Source organism: Bos indicus, chromosome 5 (assembly GCF_029378745.1).
Source record: "Bos indicus isolate NIAB-ARS_2022 breed Sahiwal x Tharparkar chromosome 5, NIAB-ARS_B.indTharparkar_mat_pri_1.0, whole genome shotgun sequence".
Classification (NCBI taxonomy): Eukaryota; Metazoa; Chordata; class Mammalia; order Artiodactyla; family Bovidae; genus Bos; species Bos indicus.
This window is the reverse complement of record NC_091764.1, coordinates 92,000,594-92,018,736: the sequence shown is the minus strand read 5'-3', so window position 1 is coordinate 92,018,736 and position 18,143 is coordinate 92,000,594. Positions and strand designations below refer to the sequence as shown.

The following is an 18,143-nucleotide window of genomic DNA, read 5'->3' as shown; positions in this document are numbered from 1 at the left end:
AAATTTAATGTTAGCTCTTTGAATTGTGAGACTAGAGAGTAGAATAATCTGGAGGATGTCTGAACCAAACATATGTGGGGTGGTAGGGACTGACTGCCAGGTTCTGCAATAATCTCCAGGTATCAGCTGCCCAGTGAGTCAGGTGTCAGAACAAGCAAGTCAGAGCTGAAACCTGGTAAACAACTTATTATTGAGGCTAAAGGTTGAGAACAAGTTAAACAGACTGAGGATACAACAGACTAAAGCACACATAGGAAGAAGGTCAAGGACTGCCTACTGGGGCTGGGAACCACAGCTGACACAGTTGTCAAGAAGAGACGACCATCTGTGGACAGAACCAGCAAATATATAGTTGAAAAGCTGCTCCCAACCACAGAAGCTGGAAGAATGACAAGGCAAGAAGGTGGAGGTAAGACAGCATAACTAAGTGTGCACTCAGTGAGGGTAAATTTCACCCCTGAAAGGCAACTGTCAAATGCTTCTACATAACTGATCTGTCGGTGGATCCACAAGCAACGCCATCTAAGAGCAGTCAATGCAAGGGCAGATGGCTTTGCAAGTGCTATGGCAATTTAATTTTTTTTATGTGCAAAGAGAGCAGTTAAAAAATAAAACTACAAAAAATATGAGATGATAAAATATGTGTTGGTAGCTATATGAGATGGACAGAGGAGCCTGGGGGTCACAAGAATCAACAAGACTTAGCTACTAAACCACCACCAGCTATATGAGAAGGTCTATGCCTTATAAGATATCTGGAGAATTCTAACTCATAATTAGTTTTTATTCTAAAGAGGCATATGTACAAAGTTAAAAAGCTCTATGCAATGCCATGGGACTGAACTTTTTTCAGGGAGAAAAGTTATGCCAGTAAGAATTTTTCTTCTGAAAGAATATTTTAACTTACAGATATCCCCATCAACACCTCTCATATTTTTTTTTAAAAAAATGGGATTTTGCTCCTCATCAAAAAATAGTCTCTTTAAAATGATGTGTTTTATTGAGTGACAGTCACAATGAATATTCAACAGGAAGCAAATCGGATACAAAAAGTTATCATGACACTAAGAATTTAAAATAACAATTTTCAAAGTGAAGTATCTGTCAGATGCAAGATATTATGTCTAACCTTAGATATCTGATTAAAACTAGGATGTTCCATCACTATTTATTTTTATTTATTTATTTATGTGCCTTAAAAGCTTTGTGAGTATTTTCCATCATACTCAGATGAATGCTGGAAAAATGCGACCTACCCTCTTATTGAACAGACACTACATTAAACCAAAACAAAATGCCAAGTCACCTTTTGTACGATAATCTGAAGATGATCTGTTTCAGAAATAGCTATCTGTGGTCTATGGTTAGGGAAGATCACAGATGATAAATTGATGTATTAAGGAGCAATAAAGACAATAACTATGAATATAACCTGTAAAGAATCAATATAATTAGTGTTTGCAAAATCAAGTGCTTATTTTTAAGTGGGGTTAATAGGACTTAAGCAAATAAAGTAATTATTTGATTCTGAGTTTTTATAAGTAACATAATTAATATGTAATTAAGGCCCCTTGTTAGTTTCACTGGGAAATTCTCTCTCCATTGCATCTGTCTAGGTTGAATACAATTCATTTTATTGTGTCCCATAATTCACCTCTTCTGGTTTTATGAAAGCACACGTAGAGGTTTCACCTCTGGCTCTGGCCTGTGTTACACTCCATCACAAACTCATTTAAACAGAGATATTAATGATTTCAGAAATCACTACAAATGGTTAGCAGCGTCATTGTCATTAATGTCTCACGGGAGCCGTGCACATGAGTTTTATCAGCTTGAGGCTGAGGTATTTGATGAAGTAATAACAAACTAGCTCTGAATTGTCTTTCATTACCCTTTATCTCTCCTGGAAAGAATATAATCTTATTCAAATTATAATGGTCTCTGTTATCAATGAGCTTTACTATTTATTTACCTGCATCCACACACGCAAATACACATGCATTCTGCCTTTTCAACCTGCCTGTAATGAAATTTCTTCACTATCGGAATCATGCACCATCACAAATTACAAACTTGTTACTAATATAATTCGCTTAGCATAAAAGAACCCTACTCATTCTTTTAATATACTATCTTGATTAAAGGAGTAAAATCCAATCATTAGGGTCGAAATACAAAATATGCTGAACAACTTTTAAAATAAGATGACTGTTTCAATTAGAAAGTAGCTCTGTTTGGTTTTTCTCTTAAGCAACATATGATGTTTAATTGTGCTGAGGCTAACTTAGGTTAAGTAGAGAATTGTTTTGTAATTTGGCTGGCATGTGGGAAGATTCCCCAACCAGGGACTGACCCCAGGCCTCTGCAGTGAAAGCATATAATGTTAACCACTGGACCACCAGGGAACTCCCTTTAAGTAGAGAATTGGTAAAGACTGGTTTTTCCTGTTTGGCACAGATCACTTGGTATCTACTTTTTGTTTCAGTGTAGCTATCTTTATGACAATATTCTATTTGTAAAAGCTGGATAATTTCAAAGAGCTTTCCTATTCCATATCAGTCTCTTTCCTTTAGCCAATCTGTAAAGCAGAGAAGTAAGATGTTATTATGTATAGTTGACAGAGAGGAATTACAATTCAGAGATGTGCTCTGATGCCATGTAAAGAGAATCTAGGCAAGAGCGTCCCCCGGGCTATTTTCTCTTCTTTCTGCCTGGTCTGCTTTTTCCTTTGAGAATAATTCTATCTTCTTGTATCTTTTAGCATATGCTAACAATGAAAAAAATAGTTCTTACAATGAAGTTAATGGTGATCTGTAAACTAAACCCTTTTTTACAATTCATTCATACAATAAAGGATTTACTGACTATTCACTCTGTGCCCTATACTGTTCTAGATAGGGAGGATAATGCAATGATGATATGGACATGAATTTCTCTCTACTATATTGAAGGTGGTAAATATGTAAACGCTACAAAAAAAATATTAAATCATGTAAGATAAAGAGAGACTGTTAGGGATTGTCTTTAAAGTGAAAAAGTATCATGGTGTAGACCTCAATGAAATAGTAATGGATTAGAAGGAAATGAGAGCATAAACCATTGTATAGAAAAAAAAATCAGGTATTTGTAATAACAATTTCCAGTGGCTTACCCTTTTCTAAGCAAAATGTTCTTGACATAGCATCAGATTCAAACTTACCAATAAATTTATGAGGTAGACAGGACAATTGTTGACTACCCTTGTCTTTTAGAGAGAACACATTGAAAGAAGTAGAGTGTCATAAACAAGACCTGCAATAATTTCCTCCTACCAGGCCTCATTTTACCTTTTTAATTTAATACTCTGAGGGCAATACACCAGCTTCACTGAGGATTCTTTCAGATCAAGGAGTTTTCCTAAATTTAAATGGTGAATATTGTACTAGGCAAAAGCATCCACAAAGGTGGGGTCATGTCTGTTTTATTCACTAATAATTTGAATTTGTGTCCAGATACACTGGAGTTCCTCCTGGTCCTCAAATACACCCCTTAATTGTTTTCTCTTCTGCTTTCTCTGACTGGTAAGTAGTTAAATACTTACCCACATACTCTCTTTCTCTATCTGTAGATCTGACATCAGATCTCTTTTGAACGTTGCTATTTTCTCATTTTTTGCATAGGTGCTCAGTTGTGTTCAACTCTTTGCAGTTCCGTGGAATATATCTTGCCAGGCTCCTCTGTCCATATAAAATTTCCAGGCAAGAATACTAGAGTGGGTTGCTACTTCCACTTCTAGGGATCTTCCTGACCCAGGAATTGAACCCACATCTCCAGTGTCTCCTGCATTGGCAGGCAGATTCTTTACCACTGTGCCACCTGGGAAGCCCATTTTCTCACTTTAAAAGAGTCTTATTATACTTGTGTGTTCTTACTCACTCAGTCATGTCCAGCTCTGTGCGACCCCATGGACTGTAGCCCACCAGGCTCCTCTGCCCATGGGGATTCTCCAGGTAAGAATACTGGAGTGGGTTGCCATGCTCTCCTCCAAGGGATCTTCCCAAGGTCTCCTGCGTTGCAGGTGGATTCTTTACCAGCTGAGCTACCAGGGAAGCCCCTTTTTTATACTTAAATATATGTATTTCTTTTTAAATTCTTCTTAGAATTAATTATTGTTTATAGGTATTATTTATTAAATCTAAAAGATTTCTAAAAATCACTGTTAATTGAAAATAGCATGTGTATTCTTACAGGCTCTATATTTTAGCTAAATAACAAATTTAGTTTTTAGACCTGAGCTCATTCTAAGAATGAATACCATGTTATGAGTAGCAGCTTTGCACAAATGTAAGTACTGGTGCCTAGAACGATGCAGCACCTGATGTTCTAATTTTGCATATTCAGTCTATAAAGTAATAGAACATGTGAGATTTAAATTCACTAAGTAGGTATCTTCCTGAATCTATGATATATAACAAATAAAATACAGAAGAGATGAGTATGAAATTTATTTCATAGAATTTTTTGAGTCTTGGAAGTAAAGAGGATGATGCCAAATAAATGAAAGATCAAATGACAAATAAATAAAAGATCAAATAAAGGAAAGATCAGATGAGAATACTGTTACCTCCTGCTTCCCACCTGGCCACAAGCAAGCCCATAGGCTTCCTTAAGCTAATGTCCAGAGCAAATATCTTAAGGGACCTCTTCCCTTAGAAGACTGGATGTGACCTCCAAAATAATTAAAGATAAATGGAGACGCCTGGCAGAATATTAGAAGGGTTTAAGGTAGAAAGGAAAATATGGTGAAAGAAAAGGAGAATCCATAGAGCTTGACAAAATAGTTAATACAAATGCAATATTTGGTAAATTTTTTAGGAATTGCTAAAATACATTTTATTGAAGGATAACACAAAAAAGGAAACAGTGGATAAATCATTAATGTGCAGTGAAATGAATCACTGTAAAGAGAACACAGCCAGGTAAAGATTTAGAACATTACTGATGCCAGGGAAATACCCTTGAAATCCTGACTAATATAAATACCCCTCTCCTTTCCAAAAGAAACATCATAGAATTTTTTGTCTCCTTTTGAATTTTATATAAATGGAATCTCATACTACGTACTCTGCTTTCACTCAACATTATGAGATTGATCCATGTCATGCCATCATGTGATGACTGTATTGATTTGAACTTTTAAAAAATAACAATTCTTTATTGCAAATATTAGGAAGTAATATATAAAATGTCCAACATTTTTAGAACAATTTTAATTTGGGTAAACCAATGACCTTTTTTCTTTATTTCAAATACAGAGCTGATGATTAGCCACTAAACGTAAGCCATTGGCTTCCTATATTAAACTGGACATAGAATAAGAATTAAATATTTTCATCATTGGGATATTATCAAAAGCCAAAGAATTAGTCATAAGTGCTTCACACAAAATTATGATACAAACTAAATATATCACGTGGACATAGGAATTTTGTCATCCACATGTAAGTGAAAGTGAAAGTCCCTCAGTTGTGTTAGACTCTTTGTGACCCCATGGACTATACAGGCCGTGGAATTCTCCAGGCTAGAACACTGGAGTGGGTAGCTGTTCCTTTCTCCAGGGGATCTTCCCAACCCAGGAATCAAACCGGGGTCTCCGGCATTGCAGGCAGATTCTTTACCAACTGAGTTATCATAAAAAGTGTAAATATAATGTTGTTCAGTCACTAAGTCACGTCTGACTCTTTGCAACCCAATGGACTGCACCACACCAGGCTCCTCTGTCCTGGTTTGCTCAAATTCACATCCGTTGAGTCGGTGATGCTATCTACCCATCTCGTCCTCTGGTCCTCCCTTCTCCTTTTGTTTTCAGTCTTTCCCAGCATCAGGGTCTTTTCCAGTGAATCAGTTCTTCACATCAGATGGCCAAAATATCAGAGCTTCAGCTTCAGCGTCAGTCCTTCCAATGAATATTCAAAGTTGATTTCCTTTAGGATTGACTGGTTTGATCTTCTTGCTGGCCAATGAATCTTCAAGAATTTTCTCCAGCACCACGATTTGAAAGCATCAATTCTCTGGTGCTGATGGGAACCCACTCCAGTGTTCTTGCCTGGTAAATTCCATGACAGAGGAGCCTGTCTGGCTACAGTCTATGGGGTCACAAAGAGTTGGCCAAGAATGAGCAACTGAGCACAGCCTTCTTTATGGGCCAACTTTCACATCTACATATCACATCACAACTACAGTGTAGAAAGAGAGATTTCCCTGTATCATTTATAGAATCCTTTGTTTCTCAGCCTTTGAATCATGGGACCTTTTGGGAATTTAGCAATCACCTACCTTGGAAGATCATTTGCTGAAAAAGTCTCCATATCTACATATACAATATTTTACATTTAGTTTCAGGGTGTCAGAGATCACCTGAGGGAATTCACCAAATCTATGATGCTGACATGAACAACATTAATTCTGAGTCACACTTTTAAAAATGCTTCTTTATAAAACCATGAAAGAAAAAAAAAATAAATTAAAAAAATAAAACCATGAAAGACTCTTTAGAATACTCTTTTTTGTAGAGAGGAAAAATCACAGAGGCTTTTGCCACCTTTTAAAACATAATGATAAGTAGGCAGAGTCTGAGGCCTCTGAAGCAGAACTGGTCTTGCCTTTGAGTCATCTCAGAATTGTCTCCTATTACTATGTGGGTGTGTGCTCAGTCATGTCCGACTCTTTGTGACCGTATGGACTACACCTCCCCCACCCCAGGCTCCTCTGTCCATGGGATTTCCCAGGCAAGAATACTGCAGTGGGTAGCCATGCCCTCCTCTAGGGGATCTTCCTAAATCAGGGATCAAACCCACGCCTACCCATGTCTCCTGCACTACAGGCAGATTCTGAGCCACCAGGGACAAATTCCCTTTTTCTACTCTTGTCCCCAGATACAATGTATCAAGATTCTCTCAATCTCTTCATCCTTCTCCCTCTGGCCCTCTAATTGATACTCTGGTCCTAATATTTAATTTTTGCAAAGGTCTTCAGAAATTCCTCACTTTTTTTCTCATATTATCACTGAATCATTTTGTGAAAACACCATCAGTTGGGGTCCAGTTGGCAGCTACCACAAACTGAGTTACTTAAAAGGAATTGAATGCTAGCAAAATCAATGTTTGGGACTTCTTGAATAATTCCAAAATCACATCATAGAAATGACCACTAAACTGCCTGTGACAAAATCAGGAAATGAAAGGAGGATACCACTTTCCCAAATTCTGACTTGAGGATCACAAAAGCTTAGCTGGAATCTAGAGGTGAGAGAGCTACTCTGTAATTGTTGGTTTAGGGAACACACAAACTTCTGTGATCCAGGAATAAAGAAGCTCCATCCAAAGGGCTGACTGCAGGCTCTGCTTCTCCAGCCAGATTGGTGCCTGGCCTCTCTTTCCACTTAGGTCAGCTCCGAATTCAAGTCTTACATGAGTGCGCATGATCAGTAAAACCCAAACTATATCCAGAACTCTTGCTACAAGATAGTTTTGAAAATGTAGTCTTTAGGTTTTCGCCTCTGCACAACACAGGACAGGACACATAAAGAGGAATAGGTGCTGATAAGATAATTTACCGTAAGTGCCAAGTATACCTAGTAGCATTTAACCCTGGCTTCATGACCATTAAGATGTGATTATCACAAGAACAACAATGTGGTTATCACAAGAACAGCAATAAAACTCCAAAATAAACTTGATTTAAAGGTTATTCATGTTTTTTTAAAGGTTACCTGATTTAAGCATCAGGGCTATTATACAACCTTAAAACCTCGCCTACTGAATCCTAGCCAGTGAATAGTAGAGACTACTCATATCTTGCTCTATTGAAATTAATTTGGGGTTAAATTTTGTTTGAAATAAAAAAATAAAATAAAATTTAAAATAAAAAAGCCTGAAATCTGCTAGGACTCACCTTTTTAACAACAACAACAACAAAATAAAAGTGTGTGTGTGTACTCTGCTTTAGAGGGTTTTTTCACTTCATTAGCATTTTTATAATAGAATTATATATGCACATTCCAGATGTCTAGGAAGACAAGAGAATAAACAGAACATTCTTCTTTTCTTTCTGTATTTAACTTTTTCCTTACAAGTTAAAAAAAGTATTATAAATACTACATATATTTTTAAACATTTGCCTCGGTAACACTTTATAAAAGTGATGTCACATATACATTTCCTGAAAATAGCTGTTTTATTTTTAATCTATAAAAACAAGAGATCAGAACTTTTTCTTATCATTGTTTGAACTGCCGGGATAGCTGATCTAAGTGTCAGGCTGCTTTTTACCTCTAAAGAAAGGGTACTTGAATGAGATCCTTATCTTGGTAATTTATGCATAATAAAAATAAATCTCGTTATAATCAGTATGTTGAAAAGCCCTTTTAGTTCAGCATGGTACAGAATAGGGAAAAATAAGTTAGTAATTGATACATTCATCATATGTCAATATAAGGTGTCAAGTACATCCTTATATCTTTCATGCATTAAGATTAAAAGAAAAAGTCTTTGGGGATTTCCCAGGTGGTCCAGTGGCTAAGACTCCTCACTCCAATGCAGGGGGCCCAGGTTTGATCCCTGGTCAGGGGATAAGATCCCATGTGCCACAACTAAGACCCAGCTCAGCCAAATAAATAAATGAATAAAATATTTTAGAAAACTCTGGTATGTTAATACAGTAAGGGGTATATATAAGCCTTGTTAGTAAATGATAACACGATTTAATATACAACCTCACCTAATATTGAATTCCACCCAGAAAACAAGGAAAAATACCTTTTCAAACAGCCCTAAACTATGCATATATAGGCATTGTTAATGGCAACCCACTCCAGTATTCATGCCTGGAAAATCCCATGGACCGAGGAGCCTGGTGGGCTACAGTCCATGGGATCGCAAAGAGTCAGACACGACTGAGCAACTTCATTTCATTTCATTTCAATGCAAGATTATAGGCAATATTATATCAAACAAAAAAACATGCAGTGTAATGGAAGCTAAATGCATCCATGTCTTCAATTATAAAAAATATCTCTGTATTTCTTACAGCTGCAGAAAGGAGAGTGTATCTTCATCTCCACCCCTGCTTCTCCCCACGCTGACTTTCAGTGATAATTACTCCTTTTCCAGCTGGAGTGAGACACCCCCAGTAGAAGACCTCTGGCCAGGCAGTCTTGCAGGTGGATCCCCTGATCCCACCTCTAGCGATTTCTGGTCTGTCACCTTGAGAACCTTTGATCTTTATGTGTCTATGTCTTTGTGTGGGTGCAAGAGGGAGTGTCAGAAAGTGCTGGGTATAACAAAAATTCTTTCCAGTGTTGATATAATTTTTTTCAACCCCTCCCTTTTACTACTAGGAAATATCAGCACCCCCTACTGGGGAGCCAGGATATAAACCTGGGTTGAAATTTGGGCTCCAGTGTTTGCAAGTTCTATCTCCTGGAGCCAATCCCAACATTTGAGGGTATCAGAAAGGCTATCATTAAATACAGAAATCCTATCTTCAAAGCTACTGTAAGAATTACATAATTGTGTGTGTGTGTGTGTGTTAGTTTCTCAGTCGTGTCCTACTCTTTGAAACCCCATGGACCAGCCCACCAGGCCCCAGGCTCCTCTGTCCATGGGATTTTCCAGGCAAGAATACTGGAGTGGGTTGCCATTCCCTTCTCCAGGAGATTTTCCCAACCCAAGGATAGAACCTGGATCTCTTGCATTGCAGGCAGATTCCTTACTGTCTGAGCCACCAGAGAAGTCCATATATATACACACATATCAAGTTTTAAGGTCTAGAGAGAGGTCTCAGAACATGTGAGTCCCCTTCCTCTTTCCTTGGTTCACACAAAACTGCGTTTGTTCTCCCCCTAGTGGCAGACCTTCCCTCGCATTATTTGCATAAATTACTCACACCAAACACTGTTTTACTTGCAATAAGCCTCCCCAAAGGTCAAAAGATGAGACAATATTATGTCCAAATTAAACATCATGGAAAACAAACAAAACGCGGACCTTCTAGAAATAAAAGGAATACAAATACTAAGTGGAGTATTTCTTTCAGCCAGAAAGGAAGATAAAGATGATAAGATATAAACAGCATAATTACAGAGAAGCAAGCGCACGTGCTGCCTGCCCAGCCTGGATGCAATTTTGGTTCTGGTTGGCACAAATTACCAGTTAAGCAGCGTTATATCGTTCATGCTTAATTTACTTCTGGGCTGTTTCAAAGGACCAGCTCCCAGTGTGTTTTTTGTGTCCACACATCTGTTGACACTGCCGCCATTTTAGAGTCAAACTGCAGACGTTGAAGATGGTTAGGAATCCCAGCCCCTGCCTGCAGGAAAGACTGCTTTCTTAGAAACATGTGTTTCTGCGTCCCATAAATCTCTTCTGTAATGTCAAGCATTACAAACCATGTTTGTATGTGTGTGAGTGTTTACTACAGTCTTATTTATTTCTTTAGTGCAATTTCATTGGTCTCCTTTTAAGCATTAAACACAAGGTAACTCCTTTGTTCTTATTGCACACATTGACAAATGTCTAGCCATTCACAGAGGCTTTTCATTTTTATTTTACAGACACCAAAAAAAGCTGAATTTTAAAATTTCTAATTGGTACAAATGGCTTAAAATTTTCATTTAGTTGTGACTTAGGAGTTAAGCTTTGTTAAAGAGAATAAAATCTTACCTGAGTGTATTTTGGAAAGAAAAAGAAACTTTAGCAGCACATTTTATATCTATGTTCAAATATCTCTTAAACACCCTGGACAATTCATATTGAACTAATGCTTATTAATTAAAGTTTTTTTGAAAAATATTTGTAGAAGATAATTAATATTGGAATTATAGACTTAGCTATTTGGTTGTGACTTCTTTTCCCATTTTCCTCCTTTTTAACTCTGCTTATCTTCATTTGTTGTCTTTTACAGATAAGAAGCATTCAGGCCAGCCACATCAATAGGTTTTATTACAAAAAAAAAAAAAAAAAACAGATGCTATCATCTCCTATTCTGTCAGTTTAATTAGAAATATTGGAATGTGCTATATCCCTGTTAAGCTTAAGACTGTGGAAAATAACTTGTTTTCCAAGTTCTCCAAATTCTTACACAAGTGACTACTGCCAAAAAAATAAATCATTTTTTGAATTTTAATCAGATGAGCATGTGTGTCTGTGTGCTCAGTGGCCCAGTCATGTCTGACTCTTTGCAACCCCCTGCACTGTCAGCCCGCCAGGCTTCTCTGTCCATGGGGTTCTTCAGGCAAGAATACTAGAGTGGGCTGCCATGCCCTCCTCCAAGGGGTCTTTCCGACCCAGGTATTGAACCTGTGTCTCTTGCATTGGCAGGAAGATTGTTTACCACTGATCACCTTAAATGGATATGAGGAGAAATAAAATTTAGCATCTCTAAAATTTTTAAACAAATATCCACTGTTCAATATTAAGGTTCAATAACATTTAAGATTGATTTTAATCCTGCAGATCATGACACTATTTTAGAGGCATCAGCCCCACAGACAGGCATTTTAACATACTTTGCAAATACTTCCTCCTCAACACCTAGCTCAGGCTATAGTACTGTACGGTGAAGCTGCCATCCTAGACCATGTCTTCTAAATACATTCTTTTTGACCATTACAGGCGAAAGACTAATTTTCTTCCTGAGTCTTTTGGGCCTTCAAAAAAGCCAACCTAAATTAATGCTTATGCCAAAGAGACACCATTTGGGGTGGCAAATTTTTGCTCCTTGTACTTCAAAGTACCAGCAGCTAACCAGCACCAATGATGTCATCTAAATAGTGTGCTTAAAGGGGAAGGTATACTTTACTGTTCATGAATTTGTGATTTTTTTAATATATATTTGAAAGAATTCTTCATTTTACTTCTGATTCCAGCTATATTTTGAATTAGTGAAGTTGCTAAATAGAAAGTTTTTGAGTGCCGTATAGAAAGTCAGCTCTATACATGTATATGTGTGAATGGGCTTCCCAGGTGGCACAGTGGTAAAGAATCTGCCTGCCAATGCAGGAGACACAAGAGTCGCAGGTTCAATCCCCTGGAGGAGGAAATGACAACCTACTCTAATAGCCTACCCTCAAAAATTCCATGGACAAAAGAAATAGGCAGGCTATAGTCCATGGAGTCTCAAAAAGTTGGAAATCACTGAGCAACTGAACACACACATGCACGCACACATACACACACATGCATATACAGAATAACTGCTGTACAGGTATTTAGATGTAAGTGTATATTTCAGAATAGTTCATTATTTTTTCCCCTAGTTAAAGTTAAACCTTACCCAGTGGGCATATGTTTTTTCCCTGTATCAGCATACACTTATGTAAGGCCAGATCCAGGTTGGAAGAGACCAGTACATTCCACTTTAAATAGTTTTCTAATTCTCTGACATAGACACACACACACACACACACACACACACATTCAAGAACCAACAAAATCACCATATACAAAATTGGCACAAATAAAGCTATATAAAATGTGTTTCTATCCCATAGAAAATTATTTCAATACAGTCTCCTAACTTCCCAACAGGAAAATTAGCCTTTCTCATGGAGTGTGATATTAAAACTGTGTCCAAGGAGAGCAATTCATGCCTAGAGAATGCCATATCTGTCTTCTGGTCCCTCATGAATGAAGACTTTGTATTAAAATGTCAGAGTTGGAAACTGCGGCTAGAAACCAAGAATTCATTTCTCTAGCTTTAAATGCTAGTTAGGAAAATTAACTTCAAATTCTTATTAGCAAAACTCTGCAATTAATTTTTTTTTTTTAGTGATTGATATTTACGGTAATTTAACACATTAAAGGATGCCAACAGCTACTTAATACAGGTTCTCTACAGTAGTATTTTTTAAATTATTTAGTTTTGTGTTAAAAAAATAGTTTGTGATTTGTTCTGTTGGCATATTAAAGACAGCTTGACAGAATAGTTGATAATGAGAGTGTGTCCATTGTCAGGGCAACTCTGGAAGAAATACTTTCCCAAATGGTAACTATAGGCTCAAGTAAGACAAGACCCTGATGCTGGGAAAGATTGAAGGCAGGAAGAGAAGGGGATGACAGAGGATGAGATGGTTGGATGGCATCACCGACTCAATGGACATGAGTTTGAGCAAGCTGCAAGAGTTGGTGATGAGCAGGGAAGACTGGTGTGCTGCAGTCCATGGGGTCACAAAAAGTCAGACATGACTGAGCGACTGAACTGAACTGAACTGAAGACAAGAAATTACTATAAATAAAATCACACTGATGGAACATGATAAAGAAGACAGCTATAAGTAAAATTCCTCTAAAGTAGGCAACAAGATTTGGAAGTCAGAGAGATTGAAGTTCTAATTGCTGCTTCACTACTTGCAACACAATTTAAGTGATTTTTTTTTTTCTTATCACAAGAGTACTAACTCTGAACTTCAGTGTCTTTACCTACAAAATGGGAGTTACAACACTAAAGCAAGTTTAGTATTTATTATTTAATGCAAGTAGTGTGAGTGAACACAGATGTGAATATATCCAGAGATATATTACAGTTTAATTTTCATGCCTGAGTGTCAGTCACTTTTCTGAAGTGTATGCAACACTTAATGTGTTCCCTTCCCAGATAAATAAGGGTAAGTTATGTCCCTGAGTTTGGAATCCAGGAAAGAGAGAAAATCATCATTTTTCTAAAAAGACGCTCTTGGGAAGTATCAGAAATGCTCCCAATTGAGGTGATGTTATTGAGTCAATTAATTTCATCAATGCTTGGTTACAATAACTGATATCAAGATGCCTGTCTGCATGCTAAGTTGCTTCAGTCGTGTCCAACTCTGCAACCCCATGAGACTGACGGGCTCCTCTGTCCATGGGATTCTCCAGGCAAGAATACTGGAGTGGGTTTCCATGCCCTCCTCCAGAGGATCTTCCCTACCCAGGGATGGAACCTGTGTGTCTTATGTCCCATGCATTGGCAAGTGGGTTCTGTAACACTAGTGCCACTTGGGAAGCCCTGATATCCAGATGGGAGTATGATCATTTGCGGTTACCCTCAAGATGTTTCTATCTTGCATATTATCAGAGCATTCTAAATACACAGTTGGTTACTGAAGAACTGTGACTAGAAAGAAAAGTATTATGTACTGGGGTTACAAGAAAACTTGGAAAGGAAGTTGTGCTGACTTAACAAGATGACAGCAACAGGACGTTGGAAGGTATCCTTGAAGGAGAAAAATTCTGAGCAGATAGGTTATTTTCAGTTGCTTCTCCAACTTTCATTTCCCCTTTATGTCTCTTTAATAAGGCTCTGAGTTTCCAGAGGGTGGAGGCTTCCCAGGTGGCTCAGTCTGGGTTCATTGGAATCTTCCAACCAATGCAGGAGCAACAGGAGATGCGGGTTCAATCCCTGGATCATGAAGATGCCCTGGAGTAGAAAATGGCAACACACTCTTGCCTGGGAAATCCCATGGACAGAGGAGCTTGGCGGGTTACAGTACATGAGGTCACAAAAGAGATACAACTGAAGTGACCAAGCTTCTGACTAGGCTGAGTCATTTGATGTATGCAAAAACCCCTTCGCTGCAGTGTAGGGGCAAGGATGGGTACTTTAGGCATAAATGCTGCTTCTACTTCAAACCAGTCAGACTCAGAATTTGTTGTTGAGAAAGGCTTAGCAAATGCCTCCAGGTTATAAGTATGGCAGAAGACATCTTTTATGTCTAAGTTTTTTTCTTCCAGAATTTTCTTTAGTTCTTTTGACCTTAGGAACTTTCAATTTCCTTTTGATTTTTTTTTCTGTATTTTAATTATGTTTTGTGTATTTTTCATTTATTTTATTGTATGTATTTTATATTTCTCTGTACTAGATGGGAATGCTCATCTGCTGGTAACTACTCTTATCTCAATCAGAGCTAAAAATTCCCATGGTAGAAATGTATAAGTGTATTTGTAACTTAGCAATTTATAAAGTTAATTATTTTCTTTAATCTTCTTCTGAAAAAGGCATGCTCTTTCTTAGCCTTTTAGTTATGTTTTGGGCTTTTATCTATTCAATTGACCTATTATTGCTATTGTTTTAAACTGTTAGTATCTGTCTAAATTTGACAACATTTACAATATATCTGAAGCATCACTAATGCATCTTGCACTTTCCTTCTGGGAGTATTTTTACATTTCTTATAAGTACATCCCTAGGATAATAAACATAAACCATAATCAATTAACTAAGTCTGCTGTGCAACTTCCTGAGTTTCTAGATGCTATTCTATTTAACTTTGACATCTAAGTAAAAAAATTGTTTGTTATTTCATTCACTAGGTCATGTTCGACTCTTTGTGACCTCATGGACTGTAGCCCGCCAGGTTCCTCTGTCCATGGGATTTCCCAGGCAAGAATACTAGAGTGGGTTGCCATTTCCTTCAGGAGATCTTCCCTACCCAGGGATCAAACCTGCAACTCTTGCATTGGCAGGTGTATTCTTTACCACTGAGCCACGAATAGATAATTGTAAACAAATATTAATGAAGTAAGCTCCTAATGATAGTTTTAGAACAAGAGTCACATTCAACATTATATACATTATTATCTGTTTATATCTTTTGTCTGAGAGCTTTGGTGTTACTTTGCAACTCTGAGACCCCATGAAATTAAATCTGGCTTTTTCTCATCTTTTTGTGAAAACAAAGTTAATGAGGCTGGTCTTTAAAGTGCTGCCTGCTGATGCTGCTAAGTTGCTTCAGTCGTGTATGACTCTGTGCGACCCCATAGATGGCAGCCCACCAGGCTCCTCCGTCCCTGCAATTCTCCAGGCAAGAACACTGGAGTGGGTTGCCATTTCCTTCTCCAATGCATGAAAGTGAAAAGTGAAAGTGAAGTCGCTCAGTCATGTCTGACTCTTCACAACCTCATGGACTGCAGCCTACCAAGCTCCTCTGCCCATGGGATTTTCCAGGCAAGGGTACTGGGGTGGGTTGCCACTCCAGTATTGCCTTCTAAGTGCTGCCTAATTTATGTTAATAGAGTGCAGATTATTATGGAAACTATAATAATCACAGAGAAATTGATAATGACTTGCATCAGTGTCTCACTTGTTAGTTGTAAAGCTTTTACTATAAAAAGAAATTATTTTACAACTGCGCTTAACTAGTTATGAAGTTTTATTAGACATAGAGATAAATGGTTCTTCTGATATCTAACACAGGATGTAAAGCATCATTGTGTTTATGGTAAAATTGTGATCTTCACATGTTGATACTTTATAACCAGCTAAGGATTTGGAAATCATAATGTTTCACTTTTTCCATGATTACATTTTTAAATGATTTTATTGCCAATAATATAGTGATGGAAATTTTCTAACTAACAGAGCCAAATGTTCAAGTACAGTTGACTCTTGAACAATATAGATTTGAACTGCACAGGTGCACTTACATGCAGATTTTTTCAATAGTGTACATACTCAGTATACATGAAACACAGTTGGTTGAATCCATGGATGTGGAACCTTGGAAGCAGAGGGCCAACTGTAAAATTATACGTAGAGTTTTTATTTCACAAGATACTGGCACCCCTAACCCTTGCCGTTGTTCAAGACTCAGCTATATTATCCTCTCCCACAGCTATGACTTGTGGCTTCCCAGATGGTGCTAGTGGTAAAGAACCAGCCTGCCAATGCAGAGATGCAGGTTCATCCCCTGGGCCAGGAAGATCCCTGGAGGAGGGCACGGCAACCTACTCCAGTATTCTTGCCTGGAGAATCCCATTGACAGAGGAGCCTGGTGGGCTACAGTCCATGGGGTTGCAAAAAGTTGGACATGACTCAAGTGACAGCACAGCACAGCTACAACTTACTATAAGAAACTCTATCTCAATTCTACCAGCATAAACATTTTAGAATCCCCTTTAATATAGAAGAAATTTGGTACTTTACTATTACATCAAAACTCAAAATGTAAAGGCCTTCAAAACAAGCAGTTCACTAACAAAACTCCCTTTCATGTAACTTCCTGATATTAAACCCTTTCAGGGAAATATAGTTTAATAAAGAAAAGTAGATGAAGATGTAATAAAACATTTATTGACTGGTTTTTGCTTGCTATATGGTACACTAAGTGCTTCAAATATGCTAGTTGATTTAATGCCTCCAATTTTATAAAATAGACATTTTTACTTTCAAGATGTGACGATGGCAAGAAAGAAAGGTTAGTACCTTCCCATAAGTCTTGACACTACTGAGTGTGAAGCTTTACTTTGAAAAGCAGGTGTATCTAAATTTTCCCACCCAATACATATTAAATGTAAAAGTAACAGAAACAAATAGAAGATGGAAAGCTTTAAGGGAGAAGATAATGAATGCCTGAAAGCAGCTTTGTTATCTTCACAAACTCTGGTAAGACAGCACTATAGATCCCCCAATCCACTGACTCTATTTTTTTCACATCATTTCTATCCATTTCATATATAATCCATTTTATTGCTTAGAAACATCTGTTAGGAGTGACCTAAGAGAAGGAGGTGGAGAAAGAAAAAGAGACAGATTAAGAGAAAGAGTACTTCAGATATATTTGGTTATTTCATATGATTACAATATAGACCATCATCCAAATTAATACTAAGAATTAACTGCAGTCCTTCTCAGTGCCTTTTTGAGGTTTCCCTGGTGGCTCAGGGGTAAAGAATCCACCTGCCAATGCAAGAGACATGGGTTCGATCCCTGATCATGGAAGACCCCACATGCCACATAGGCCTGCGTGCCACAGGCCTATTGAGCCTGGCTGGGACCACAACTACTGAGCCCATGAGCCACAACAACGGAAGCCCAGGCACCTCAGTTACTGAGGGCCGTGCACCCCTGAGCCCCATGCTCCACAGCAAAAGAAGCCATTACAATGAGAAACCTTGGCACGGCAACTAGAGAGCAGCCCCTGCTCTCTGCAACTAAAGACAAGCCGGTGCAGCAATGAAGACCGAGAGCAGTCAAAAATAAATAAAATTATTAAAAATTTTTTCTTATCTGTAACTAGATGAGGTCCAACAGATTGACACAGGCAGGTAATACAGAAAACATTGCAGATCATATTAAGGATTATTGACTTTAAGTGTAGGTACTGGAGAAATGGCTCATTTGTATTTCACTTT

The 18,143-nt window shown here is 37.8% G+C and overlaps 1 protein-coding gene across 1 annotated transcript in view; it reads left to right on the top strand.

Moving 5' to 3' along the window:
* The first annotated feature begins 222 nt into the window (after positions 1-222).
* Positions 223-18,143, top strand: part of PIK3C2G (phosphatidylinositol-4-phosphate 3-kinase catalytic subunit type 2 gamma) — a 644,646-nt gene continuing 626,725 nt past the window's right edge. The window contains exon 1 of the mRNA XM_070788624.1: positions 223-409. The gene's annotated coding sequence lies outside the window, so the exon portion shown is untranslated. The remainder of the gene's footprint in view (positions 410-18,143) is intronic.